The sequence below is a fragment of the Bidens hawaiensis genome, unplaced genomic scaffold (assembly GCF_021521415.1).
Source record: "Bidens hawaiensis isolate Kalapana, Puna unplaced genomic scaffold, B.hawaiensis_p1.1 tig00008655_1, whole genome shotgun sequence".
NCBI lineage: Eukaryota > Viridiplantae > Streptophyta > Magnoliopsida > Asterales > Asteraceae > Bidens > Bidens hawaiensis.
The window spans coordinates 979,063-992,507 of record NW_027491625.1 but is presented as its reverse complement, the minus strand read 5'-3'; the positions used below and the strand labels follow the sequence as shown (position 1 = coordinate 992,507).

Genomic DNA, 13,445 nt, shown 5'->3' with positions numbered 1-13,445 from the left:
GGTAGCATGAGAGAGTGGCTTGCGACGTTCAAGTAGGAGATTTCATAAGCAACAGATTTCAGCCACGACGTTTGCCACTGCACGGTACTCAGTTTCCGCGTTAGATCAGGAGACAGTGGATTGACGTTTAAATGAGCACGAGATAAGTGTGTCTACTCCAAGGTAATCATAATAACTGGATGTGGATTGTCTTATGTGTAGGTGTAAGGCCCTGGTCCCGGTGCCCTACTTTGACGTTAGATTTACTCATAAACACAGTTCTCAATATCAGAGTTAATTAAAACTTTTCACGAAATACAAAAAATAAAACCATTCATTACATAAGTCTTAAAATTTAAACCTATAAAACATGTCTTAAGTTCAAACATCATAAAATTAAGTCTTCAGATGACAACTTCTTTATTCATCTGCCATGTGCCCCTCCTCAAGCCAATTGGCTCATCCTACTCACCCGCGTACATACTAAAAGTCAGCTACGTTGAGTGGGTTCTAGTTAATCAAGCAACATACAATACGTTCACATACTTGTATACATACCCAAAGGTATGTACATCTAGGACTGTTCAAAGGGTAAGACCCGACCCTTTTACATAATACCATACCTAGACCCTTTACCCTTTTAGGAAGAAACGTGGACCCGAGACCTACCCTCTAAACAAGAAAAGGGTCGGGTATAAATAAGTGTTTCAAGGGTCCAACCCTTTACCCTTTAATACAGTAATCAAATCATATTTTCTACAAATCATATTTTCTACATTTACTAGTTGCATATCTCATATATGACTTTAATATATGAAACTTAGAACAATTATACTTTCATTTAATAACATTGTAAAGTCTAACTTCAAAAGTTTATCAATCATTTTAAACTTATGCAAATAATATTTACATTCACAAATTACATGTAGAGATCTATTAAGTGATTCATATATATATGTTTCCAATCACTAGTATGACCCTTTATTTCTATTTTTCTTAGTACTTGAGAAATTTTGTATGAATCATATATGAAATACAAATCTCTCATAAATTTTAGATTAATCGCGAATCGGATGTATATCTATCTAAAAACTAGTAAACGAGTCAAGGGTTTGAAAAAGGGTCGGACCCTTGAAACCCTTTTACCCTTTAAGGTCAAATTTAAATACCCTTAACCCTACCCATATTATATATTAGGGTCTAATTACGGGTTTTGCGAGTCGGGTAACCGTCTTTTAAGGGTCCGACCCTTATGATGCTCACCCCTATGTACATCTTACAAACTTAACCTGTTCACCTTACTTTCATACATACATTCATGCGTTCATTCTTTCATAATTTCTTTACTTTCATGATACATACAACTATCGTTATATTTTAAAGAGTCTTCCGCCCTATAATCTCACAGATATTGTAAAGGTCTGGTCTCTAACATCAAAGATATTATAAGGGTTTGGTCCCCAACATCACAGATATTATTAGATTCTGGTCCCTATCCTCATAGATATTATTAGGGTCTGCTCCCTATCCTCACATATATTATTAGGGTCTGGTCCCTTTATTCCGTGCAACAATACTATACCTTTCTTTATAGTTATTAGGGCTGTAAACGAGCCGAGTCAGGCCGAGCCAGACCCTGCTCGAGCTCGACTCGAACTTAACTCGAGCCAGCTCGGCTCGGCTCGATTTCAAACACCGAGCTGTGGAACTGAGCTCGAGCCCGACTCGAGATAAACTCGAGCCAGCTCGCGGCTCGACGAGCTTAGAAATTATTCAAATTTAAACAATGAAAAAATAAACTTACAAGCCAAGCAATAATCGTTTTGAGATAATTAACTGGATAATCATTTTGTGACCATTAACTAACAAGCAACAAACCCCATAACGTACTTAAGAAAAGACAAATAAACACGTTCTAGTTCACAATAACTCGTGTTAAACAAAAACAATACACAAAATGCAAAATAATAATTTGAGATTTCCTTCCACATCTTGCACTTCTTGAGTTGCTATCATCCATAATCTTTGAGCCAACAGTGAGAAGCCCACCATCTACAACTTAAATAAAAACAACAGTCATGAGTCGCGAGCTGAATCTATTCATAACAAATCTATTCATAAAACCAAATCTGTTCATAAAAACAGATTATAACTGAATCTGTTCAAATCTGTTCATAAAAACAACAATCATGACTCATGACAAATCCTTTCATAACCAATTCACCAAACCCTATTTTTATATTAGATTATATGTATACACCAAAACCATTTCTTTTAAATAGTTTACACTTAATTATGACTACAATAAGTAATTTTAATTACCTCTCATATCAAATGAATGTCTCCTTACTCGTCGGGACTCGGGATTGGAATTTCCAGATTTTCTTCTTCCATTGCCGATTGCTACACATTAAAAAAAATACAAATGTTAGAATATAAATTATAAATTAAAGATGTATAAGAAATATAAATATAAATATAAGCTTACTTCTAAACTTTGAACGGTTGATGCCAACTTTAACCAATCGCCTCCACAAACAAGAAGCTCGACCATATCCGTTGAAAGTGAGCTTCGATAATCACTCAATACACGTCCTCACCCGCACTAAACTCTGATTCGAGGCAACCTTTGTGATTGGAATGCAAAATATGTCACGAGCCATTTTGCTTAAAACAGGGAACTTGCTATTATTTTGACTCCACCATGTTAACACATCAAATTCCATATTCACCAAAACTGTATAACTCGGCTCTTCTAAATATACCTCGAGTTCAGTTTTTTGTGTACATTCAACCGGTCTAGACATAAGAAACGCATAAAAATCATCATCTTCTCTACCACCAACCTGAGCCTCCAGATGATGTGCCCATTGGGTTGTTATTCATAGCCTTAGCAGCTTGAAATGCATTAGAGTATTTTTCATAAATAGATTTTAACTTATTATTACATCTTCAACCCGGTCATTAAGCTCATTTTGGGGATACAATTTCCCAAAAGTCCAAGCTACTAACATCTTTTTGAAACGTGGATCTAAAATAGAAGCAATTGACATAAGGACCCCCGATCTCTCCCCAATACTTCTCAAATCTGGTAAACATTGGTACACTCATCTTCTTCAAGAAAGCATCATCTGACTTATACGCGTTAGTTATTTCTTTCTTCACTTTAAAAATCTCAACAAGATACAAATTTGCTGTCGGATATAATGTACCTGAAAACAACTTTGTAGTAGCCAAAAATACCTCAAGTAAGTCGCACACTTTTTTAGCCCGATCCCACTCCTCATCTGTAAGGACCCACTCAATGTTTGAATCCCTCAACGCATAACCTTCAAAAGCAAGCTTGTAGTAAATAGCGGATTCAAGCATACGATGTGTTGAGTTCCACCTAGTTTTAACATCAGTACACAAAGAACGACGGGTATTGATACGATGAATATTTGCTATTTCACCAAACCTTTTTAAACGACCTGGTTATTTCCTCAAATACTTAGCACCTTCTCTAATTTTTAAAAGAGAGTCATCAATTGTTCCCAAACCATCTTGTACAACCAGATTTAGTATATGCGCACAACATCGTACATGAAAGAACATTCCATCAAAATGTAATTTCCCTTTTCCTTTAAAAGTATTCCGCAAAATTGAGGCCGCCCTATCATTACTAGATGCATTGTCTAAGTAATTGTACCAATTTTATCTTGAATACCCCATTTAACAAGGCACTCTAAAATAGCATTAGAAATGACCTCGCCACTATGGGTTGGCGCAAGCTCATTGAAACCAAGTATGCGTTTTTGTATTTTCCAATTGGAGTCAATATAGTGAGCTGTCAAACACATATACCCTCTTATTTGATTTGATGTCCAACAATCACTGGTTAATGAGATCATATCAACACTTTTGAAAAACGTTTTCATCTTTTCTCTTTCTGATTCAACCACCCTTATGCAATCTTTTGTAGCAGTTGGCCTACTCACTTTTTTATAAAGAGGGTTGTTGTACTTCATAAGCTCATTAAACCAATGATACTCTACAAATGAAAAGGGTAGCTCATGGGCTACATGTAACACCCCGACCGACGGCGGATTATACATCGGGGCACTACGAATTGTTTCATTACTCGTGACACTATTTGGGTGTCAATATTTAATAAATACATTTCATTGCGCATGCGCATAACACACCATAAAGTAACATAAATCACATATCATAACTCATAATATTCAAATACATAAATTGTCTTGTTATATTTTAAACTAGGTCCAAAGTAAAAGAAAACATCCTACGTGTCCTCGTGATTCCAAAAGCAGCTACAGCAAACCTGAACATGTGTTAAAATAAAACGTCAACACTTGCGTGTCGGTGAGAAATCAAGTTTAATAGATATAAATAGATAATAACAAAGCACTGCGCGCAACATGTGTATAACTGGTGTTCAACATAGTGTGTAAACAGATTGTGATCAAGCCTAAATAGATCATAGCTCATAGTTCATAGCGTGCTCCAAATCGAGCAAAAACAAATAATCATTCGTGTATGTGCAAATAAAACAAGAAAATCGTAACGATAGGTCTCCCTTGTTTATCTAATGGATCCATGAAAACTTCGGAATAGGCCGATCAAAGCGGTTAATGATCCACACATACAAATATACAACACTAGTAAACGTCCATAACACATGGGTTTTGCGCACATAATTTCATAAACAAGTTTAAGACTCAAGTTGTACGAACACATGAACATCCCAAAAACGTTAAAAATAAAAGGGGATTAGGTACGAGATTACTCACTTGTAAACGGTGCGTTGAAAGATAATGCAAGAACCAACTTTTAAACAAGCGAAAGTTAACCTATAAATAAGAGGTTATTGGTTTAAGGATTGGTTTTTATGTCTTGAATATATGTAAGTCACTTAAACAAATTATAAAAAAAAAGTTATATATTATTTATTTACCGAGATTTCTGGGCAGAAAAGAAGAGAAGACGGATTGCAAAGAGGGGAGTGGAGGCGTTGCTGAGGATCTTCGGCTGAGAGTAAGGGAGAAAGATTTTGGGGAGTGTTTAAGTGTTTGAGTGTAGTGTTTAATTATCAAAGAAATTAGTTTTATTTATAGGAAAACCCTAGGGAACACATCCCTAGAATTGGGGAAAAAGATCTTAATAAATCAAAGCAAAAGATCTCAAAAGCAAAAGATATGGTGGCAGCTGCAGGGGATGGGGAAGGCTGACAGGTTACTGTTCAAAGCATGGGAGGGGTCAGACAAAGTACTGCACAAGACATGCAAAAGAAGATTTTAAAAGATTTTGCCAGTTACTTTTTCTGACAACCAAGAGGGTTGGTAAGCAAGCTGCGCCGAAAGTGACTTTTCGGACAGATGTCAGATCTGGCCTACTGTGCCCATACCTTGGCAGGTATAGCACAGAAGATAAGATATTTCAAAAGCAAACAGGCTGGCTAAACTGGAGAAAAGACTTGTCTAGCGCGAGAAGGCTTGAGTGCGCGAGGGCGAAGGCAGATAGAACAATCCTTAGCGCGCCGCGGGAAGAACTACAATCCTTTGCGCGCCGCGGGAAGAACTACAATCCTTAGCGCGCCGCGGGAAGAACTACAATCCTTTGCGTGCCGCGGGAAGAACTACAATCCTTTGCGCGCCGCGGGAACAGTTCACCTCGAGTATCGCAGGAACAGCTGGTCTTCACGCAGGCTTCCTTGTAAGGAGTCTGGCGCGTGGAGCTGCGCAGACATCCTTAGGCGGGAAGAGCCAAAGGACAAGCAGAGTTAAGAGAAAAAGGAGTTCAAGGCTCAAGGGTTAAGCAGAGGGGCGGGACGGCGATAAGAGAGAAAAAGGGGCGGGACGGCGACAAGAGAGAAAAGGAATTATTATTATCATTATTATTATTATATATATAAAGATTACAAACAAATTTTAAATCTTAAAGTCGGATCCGAAAACGGGTACCTGGGTCGGGTCGGATTTGGGTAGATGTCACACTACAATCATTTTTGCAACCATTTCCCTACATTTCATATGTTCAAACCCCCCACCCGTGTTATATTCGGATGCACATTTTTCAAAGTTAATCAAACCTTTTTTTACCTCTTTTCCGTTTCAAATTTGTACATTTTGGCAAGTGTCACAAGAGTTGAGAAGTGGACTTTGTCGGTTGTGGTTTGTATGTTTGCTTACAATGGATGCATCTATCTTTCAGAACCTTCTTACCATTTTCTATCACTTCAACATTGAATTCAAAATGAGCATGAACTTCAGATTTATACTTCTTTTTTAAACTCTCATCATCTTCATCATCGTCTAGCCTTTTATCTATCTAATCTTCAGAATGATCAACAGTATCCACGTCACTTAACTCAACATGATCGCTGGGGTTGTCGGCTCCACCAACTGATTCTTTAAGTGAAGACATCCTACAAATCCATAAGTATTTTTAAATACAGTGTACATGAAGTCTGAAAAGAAACCGGTGACTAAATAGTTATAGATATAGAACCAAGATATGAAAATAACATAAGAGGTAATATTAGTAAGATCTGGAATCTGTAAAACATATTGTGACATTGTCAAATTTGAGTCTCGATTTATATTCGTTTTGTAAAGTTCCATATGGTAAACCCGACCCGGTAATTTTATACATCGTTTAAGTCGATCTTTAAATCTTCCACGTACATAATTCATCAAACCCGTCATGTAGGCGTGTTCTAATCGTTGTTCATTTAACATAAAATTTGTTTATAAATTGTAAGGGGTACTTCTTGCCATTCAAAATCTATGTTAACAATTTGTTAAGCTTAGTAACCTTTAGTATTATATTTAGGACTTGGAGGACCTGTCTGCAAATAACTAAAATATGTATATATATAAATACATAAAACCCTAAACCTAAACCATATCATATCAGCCACCACCCTCATCCCCCTGCCGTTTTTTGGCGAGCCCGGATTTCCGGCGAGCTCCAATACCCACCACCGCCGGCCACCTTTCCCCCCCCCCCTCCGTACCTCCGACGCAGCACCACCAACTCCCTCTTCCCCTAACCGTTTTTCCGGCAGCCACGGAATAGCTCCGACGAGCTCCGGCGACTCCAAAACACCACCAGCCAACACCACCTTCGGCCACCATTCTCTTTCCCTCGTCTCTCATTCACCGGAAACCCCCCCGCACCCCGAAACCCCTATTTCCCCTCTCCGCGCATTTTTTCGGCGACCGAAAAACCGGCCACCGGTGCTCGTCGTGGCCGCTGAGCTCCCTCAGCTCACTCTCTCTTCGGCACTCCCTCTCTCCTCGCCCTTCTCTCTCTCTATCTCTCTCCATCGGCTCTCTCTATCCGGCTGTGTTTTCAAATCTCCAGCGGTATCTGCTCGATTCTTTTCGGTATAAAACCACGACTTGTGAAACATATAATAGGTACATTTAATTTGAGTTTTGTTATTATTAACTTTCATATAGCGATTGTCGGGTTTTAAATGGTTAATAAATTGGTTTGGTAGTATCGGTTATATATTTGGTTATACACTTTGAAACGAGTTGGATTAGATATAGTGTTGGTTTGATTTGGGTAAAAGACGAACACCCGGGAAATGGTTATATTATTTTAATATGGGTTTAAATTAACAATTGTTTACCTTGGTTTCGGTTGAGTTGAACGTTAGTGATTTAAACTAGAGGTCTCGGGTTCGGGTCTCATCCTAGACCGGTTTTGGTATTATTAGTTTTATATACTTAACAAATTTATTATTTCTATTAATATTAACATCAAAACATAAAGATTTTTATTAGTATTTTTACATATAACTTACTATTAAATTTAGTTATTGTTAATATTAATATTATTATTACTATCATTAATATTATAAATATTAAATTCGTTATTATTATTAATAAAGATCATATTTTTATTATTTAGTAAAATCATATTTTACCATTTATTATTAACAATAATATTATTATATTTATTTTTTGAATTCGTTTAGAAATAAAACCGACATCGGGGATGGTATCATAAATACTATCAATATTATTTATTATTATTATTACTTTTATCAACAACACATTAATAAATACTAAGATCGTTATTCTCTAACTATTATTATTAGTATTATTAATAATAATTATGATTATTTTTACCGTCAATATATTGCATATATATATATATATGAAACTTTACTTTTTGAAATTATCATTATTATCTTTATCATTTATAATATTATTATAAACTTTATTATCAATTCATTTTTATTAAACCGAACTCTTAAATTAAGCCCGTCTTGTTTCTATTTTGATATTGGTTTAGTTATTTAAAAGTCCAATAAATTAATATTATTTTAATTTAAATTATCAATTAAATGCGAGTCCCTAATCATTAACAAACTAACAAGTAATCCGATTTACAACAAAACCTCATCGTTCTTTGTTTCCAATATAGTTTCATTATGGTTTCAAGTTCATTAATATATATTACATTATTTATTTTAGCTAAGGTGTTTATCTTTTCAAGTCGGATTCATTCGTTTTGTATGCTCAAACTTATGAATTGCTAACCAACCTTTGTGTTGACAAACTTTATTTTATGAAATGTTACAGGTTTGACTTTTGTTGACTCGAGGACTTGACGAAAAACGTTACCAATACCACTAGGGTATTAGTAAAACGAACAATATAAATGTTACTTGTATTCAATTTGTTTGTGTGGACGAAAGGTGTTGTTTATTGATTTGTTGAAATAAAATGAGTTAATTAAATATTGTCACTCTAATTAGTGTCTTGTGTATTTGTCCAATCACGTTGCACCCCGGCATTTTCCGCCGCCTTGGGTCGGGGTGTGACACATATTAACTTAGAATAAAACATAATAACTCATATTAAAAGATTAACTGTGATCATGATTATTTTCAGTTCGTGCCACACCATTATTATAATTGTTAAATCCCAAGGAATCCTGGTACAATACTGACGTTCTAATACATATTTCACACTTCACTGGAACATAAATTATTTAATCATTATCCGTCGCCGGCCGACTCGCGTTGTAATCATTTAATATAAAAAAGTTTGCAGTTGTAATCATTTAATAATTGTTAGAATTAATACCTTTATCAAGTTTGCAGTTGTAATGTCACTCTCCGTCGCTGGCCGACTCGCGGTTGCCGTAGTGTTGTTAACTGGTAGAAAATAAGAATTAGGGTTGAAACTGTTTAATCGACGTATAGAGGGAACAGAGGGTTTTAATCATAAAGTAATATTAGGAAATTGTTAATTTGTTATTGAATATTGGAATTTGGAAAGCTGGAAACCGACTCAACTGAGATTACGAGAATATTGGGATTAGAAGTTAATTGGGAAACAAAAAGCCACACCATATATATTAATACAATTACAACATATATATGTTGTTACTATATATATATGAGTCTTAGTGTACCGTGTTCGAGCCTACGAGCCGAGCCACGAGCGAGCCACGGGCCGAGCCACCCCAGGCTCGAGCTTGACCCGAACAAAACTCGAGCCAGCTCGGCTCGGCTCGATTTTAGATCGAGCTTTTCTCGGGCGAGTTTTTTTCGGGTTTTTTTCGAGCGAGTTTCGTGCGAGCCGCGGGCTTTTTGAACACCCCTAATAGTTATGCATATAAACTTCCATACATACTATCAATACTTTCTATAGCATTCATATATCATTAATACATCATACATAAGACAATCACATATCATACACTTACCACTTAAGGTAAGTGTATTTAACTAATCATATCGAGTATGCACACAGCCTCGAAAACATGACAATAAGATGGGGCTAGAAACTCATCTGGGTCATGCTTCTTTCAGAATTGATTGTAACACATTTCTTCAGTTGGGCATGGCTAATTGTGTAATAATTATAAGTATCAATTAACTACCTCTAACTATACAATCTAATCGAATCATCATTCTAATCGAATCACCATTATAATTGAATCATAATTTTAATTAAATGACAGATAGATTCTAATCGAATGATCATTCTAATCAAATGACCATTCTAATCGAATGACAGATTGATTCTAATCGAATGACATTTTCAATCGAATGATCATTTTAATCGAATGACAGACTGATTCTAATCGAATGACAATTCTAATCGAATGATATTTCTAATCGAATGACAGTTATAATCAAATGACAGTTCTAATCTAATGAAAGTTCTAATCGAATGACAGTTCTAATCGAATGCCAGTTTGATTCGACTACTTTTCAATTCGATTCGATTACTCTTCAATTCGATTCGATTACTCTTCATTCGATTCGGAAATGGTTTTTCGTATTATTTCTTCCTAATCACATCTTTCCATCCCATTATGCCCGTTTTAATGATAAAAAGATTTATGAGCCATAACAAGTTCGTTTTCGTTCTTTAACTTGGTCCAAACGTCACCCGTATTACCCGTTTCATTCAAAACAACTTGTTTATGTTCAAGTTTACCTTTTCCACATAATAAGGTCCGATTTACTATCCTACCAAGTTTCATGCATAAACTTTGTTTACCCATCCTTTTCACGAACCGAACACTACTCGTTTTACCTAAAACGAACCAACTAACTCGTTTACTCACAAGTTCAGTAATTTATAAAAAATCATGGCTCGTTCTATCATCCTACCAATTTGGTAAGGCCCCGTTACCGGTAGCCTTACTTTGCACGTTGGATTTACTCATAAACACAGTTCTAAATATCAGAGTTAATGAAATCATTCGCGGAATATTAAAAACATTCAAACCATTTCATTACATAACCATATTTCTTGTCTTAACGATCATTCCAAATTATTTAACATAAAACATTGTCTTTAAAATAACATAACACTTCTTTGCTATGCCAGCTTCTTCAAGTCCATGCCATGTGCTTCCTCTTATGCAAGCTGCCTCAATCTACTCACCTGCGTGCATACTAAAAGTCAGTTACGCTGAGTGAGTTCTATTTAATCTTACAACGTACAATCTGTTCTCATATTTGCACACGTGCCCGAGGGGGTGTACATTGATCATACTTACTCTTCATATATAACTAACCATCCTATTTAAAGAGCCTTCCGCCCTATAACCTCACAGATATTATAAGGGTCTGGTCCCCAACATCATAGTATTATTAGGGTCTGGTCCCTACCATCACATATATTATTAGGGTCTGGTCCCTACCATCACATATATTATGAGGGTCTGGTCCCTACCATCACATATATTAGTAGGGTCTGGTCCCTACCATCACAGATATTATGAGGGTCTGGTCCCTTTGTTCCATGCAACTGTACCATTCTCTGTTCTTTCATACTTTCCTTGACAATACGTGCAATCTCCGAAGAGCGTTCACGTACCATCGACATAACTTACATACATTATGCATGCATCATATATTCATACATGCATCATATCTTACATCATACATATCAATCATATCTTTAACTACCACCTGACGGTCCATGCAATATCCGAAGATCGTTCATGCACCGTCAAGCAATCATCATACATAATTCATACAGGGCATACACTTACCACTTAAGGTAAGTGTATTAACTATCACATCGAGTATGCACACAGCCCCGAAAACATAACAAGGAAGTGGGGGCTAGAAACTCACCTCAATGCGGTTGCGTTCACTGTTTACGGTTATTCCCTTCTTGAGTTGTGCACGACTAATTGTATAATAATTATACGCATCAATAAACTATCACTACACATATCGTTTTTCTAGTTTAATTATAACCCTCAACGAACGGGGGTCCGGGGAGCAGCGCCCCTGGCAGCGGGGTCTAGGGGCGGCAGCCCCTAGCAGGGTCCAAGGGGCAGAGCCCCTGGTTGGAGTCGAGCTGCCAGGTCAGTTTGGAAAAATTTTATTTCTATTAACTGTCCTATCACATTTTTCATTATGATTTTGAATCATTAGATAATTTGCTACTTAAAATTCCAAGGGCTTCTTTGTAATTAAATCATTCTTTTCTAAGTCCAGGAACCATTCTGTTATTCTTTCAAAGTTCTGATTCGTCACTCAGTCCTTAACGAATGGGAATTCATAACGAATTACCCATTATAGCGAATTTGCCTTTGTAACGAATCAGGCATCTTAACGAACTGGTCCCTTTAGCGAATTGAACCTTAACGAACTGATCTGGTCAACGAATGAACCCTATAACGAATGGGGTTCATTCGTCCCTCCCTTAACGAATGGCCTTAGCGAATGGCCTAGTTCGCCCTTATTTCCTTAACGAATTACATGCCAGTTCGCTACTTAGCGAATCGGCTAGCGAATCACATCTACTTCGCTAGTTACCCTTAGCGAATTAGGGTTAGGTCAGAGAATGTCGGAAACATTCTCTGACACGCTAACCTCGTACCAGCCGCCTTTCCGGCTCCGCCGCCGGAAAAACGCTGTTTCACCGGAAAAACGAGATCTAGCTCGTTTTCCACCGTTTTTCGTCTCGTTTGTTCCAGATCTGAGCTAGGGTGGCCCCTAAGCTCATCATAGGTTCGGTTTATACCCGATTCCACCCGGATCTCGTGACTTAAACGGTTTAACGGTGTGGGCTCGTCGTTTCGTGTTTATATCTCACGGATTTAAGCTCATACAACAAAATACTATCATACCTTGGGTCGGGATCCGTTTCTTCTTCTATATTTCGGCTAGAGAGAGAGAGAGCTTAAGTGTGTGTTTTGAGAGGTGTATGGAATATGTGCGAATGAATGAAAATGGGTATTAAGTCTTTATATATATATGGATCATGGGCTTAAGCCCATGGTCCTTTCCTCTTTCTTTCATAACCCAAGTCCATAACCCATGTCCATTTGACCCAACACTAGCCCAACTCCTAATAACCCATACTTTCATTTATTAACCGAAACCCGAAAAACGGGATGTTACAAATTTTCATGTAAATCCGTACACAAAAAGTAAACATTTTTAACAAAAACGTACTTTTGAGGTTTATGTTCGAATAACTCGAATAGACCAAAGCCATATCAAACGAACTCGGAATTGAGTGATTCAAGCGGAGACGGAACCGTTTCGCCCCGATCTACAAACCCATATGCTCTCCGTCACCGGAAACCGCTACTACAGTGGCCGGAGTAGTTGAACAGTTTCCGGAATCGTCATTTTTTTGCTGTAACAGTTTTGCTGATAAAAACCGAACTTCCCTACCTTTGATCGAAGATCTGATCGGTGGTAATCTTCATTTATATGCCATGAACACTCAGTTAAAATTTGAGACTGATCCGTTGTTAGATCTCCGGAATCATTGGATCTTTGTGGGTGGTTTTCTCAAAAACGGGAATTTAGAAAAGGAGGAGTTTGGAGGCTAGGATGGTTATGAAGGAGATGGTGGCTATATTTATAGAAAGAGGGTAGGGTTTCATGTTTAAATCTTCATCTAATGACACTTATTCCCCTCATACTTTAGATAATTACATTTATCTTTTATAATTTAATT

At 36.9% G+C, this 13,445-nt stretch overlaps 1 pseudogene; it reads right to left on the bottom strand.

The window, feature by feature from the left end:
• Window positions 1-2,301: 2,301 nt before the first annotated feature.
• Window positions 2,302-9,149, bottom strand: LOC143529721 (zinc finger BED domain-containing protein RICESLEEPER 2-like; annotated as a pseudogene).
• Between the last annotated feature and the right edge of the window lie 4,296 nt (window positions 9,150-13,445).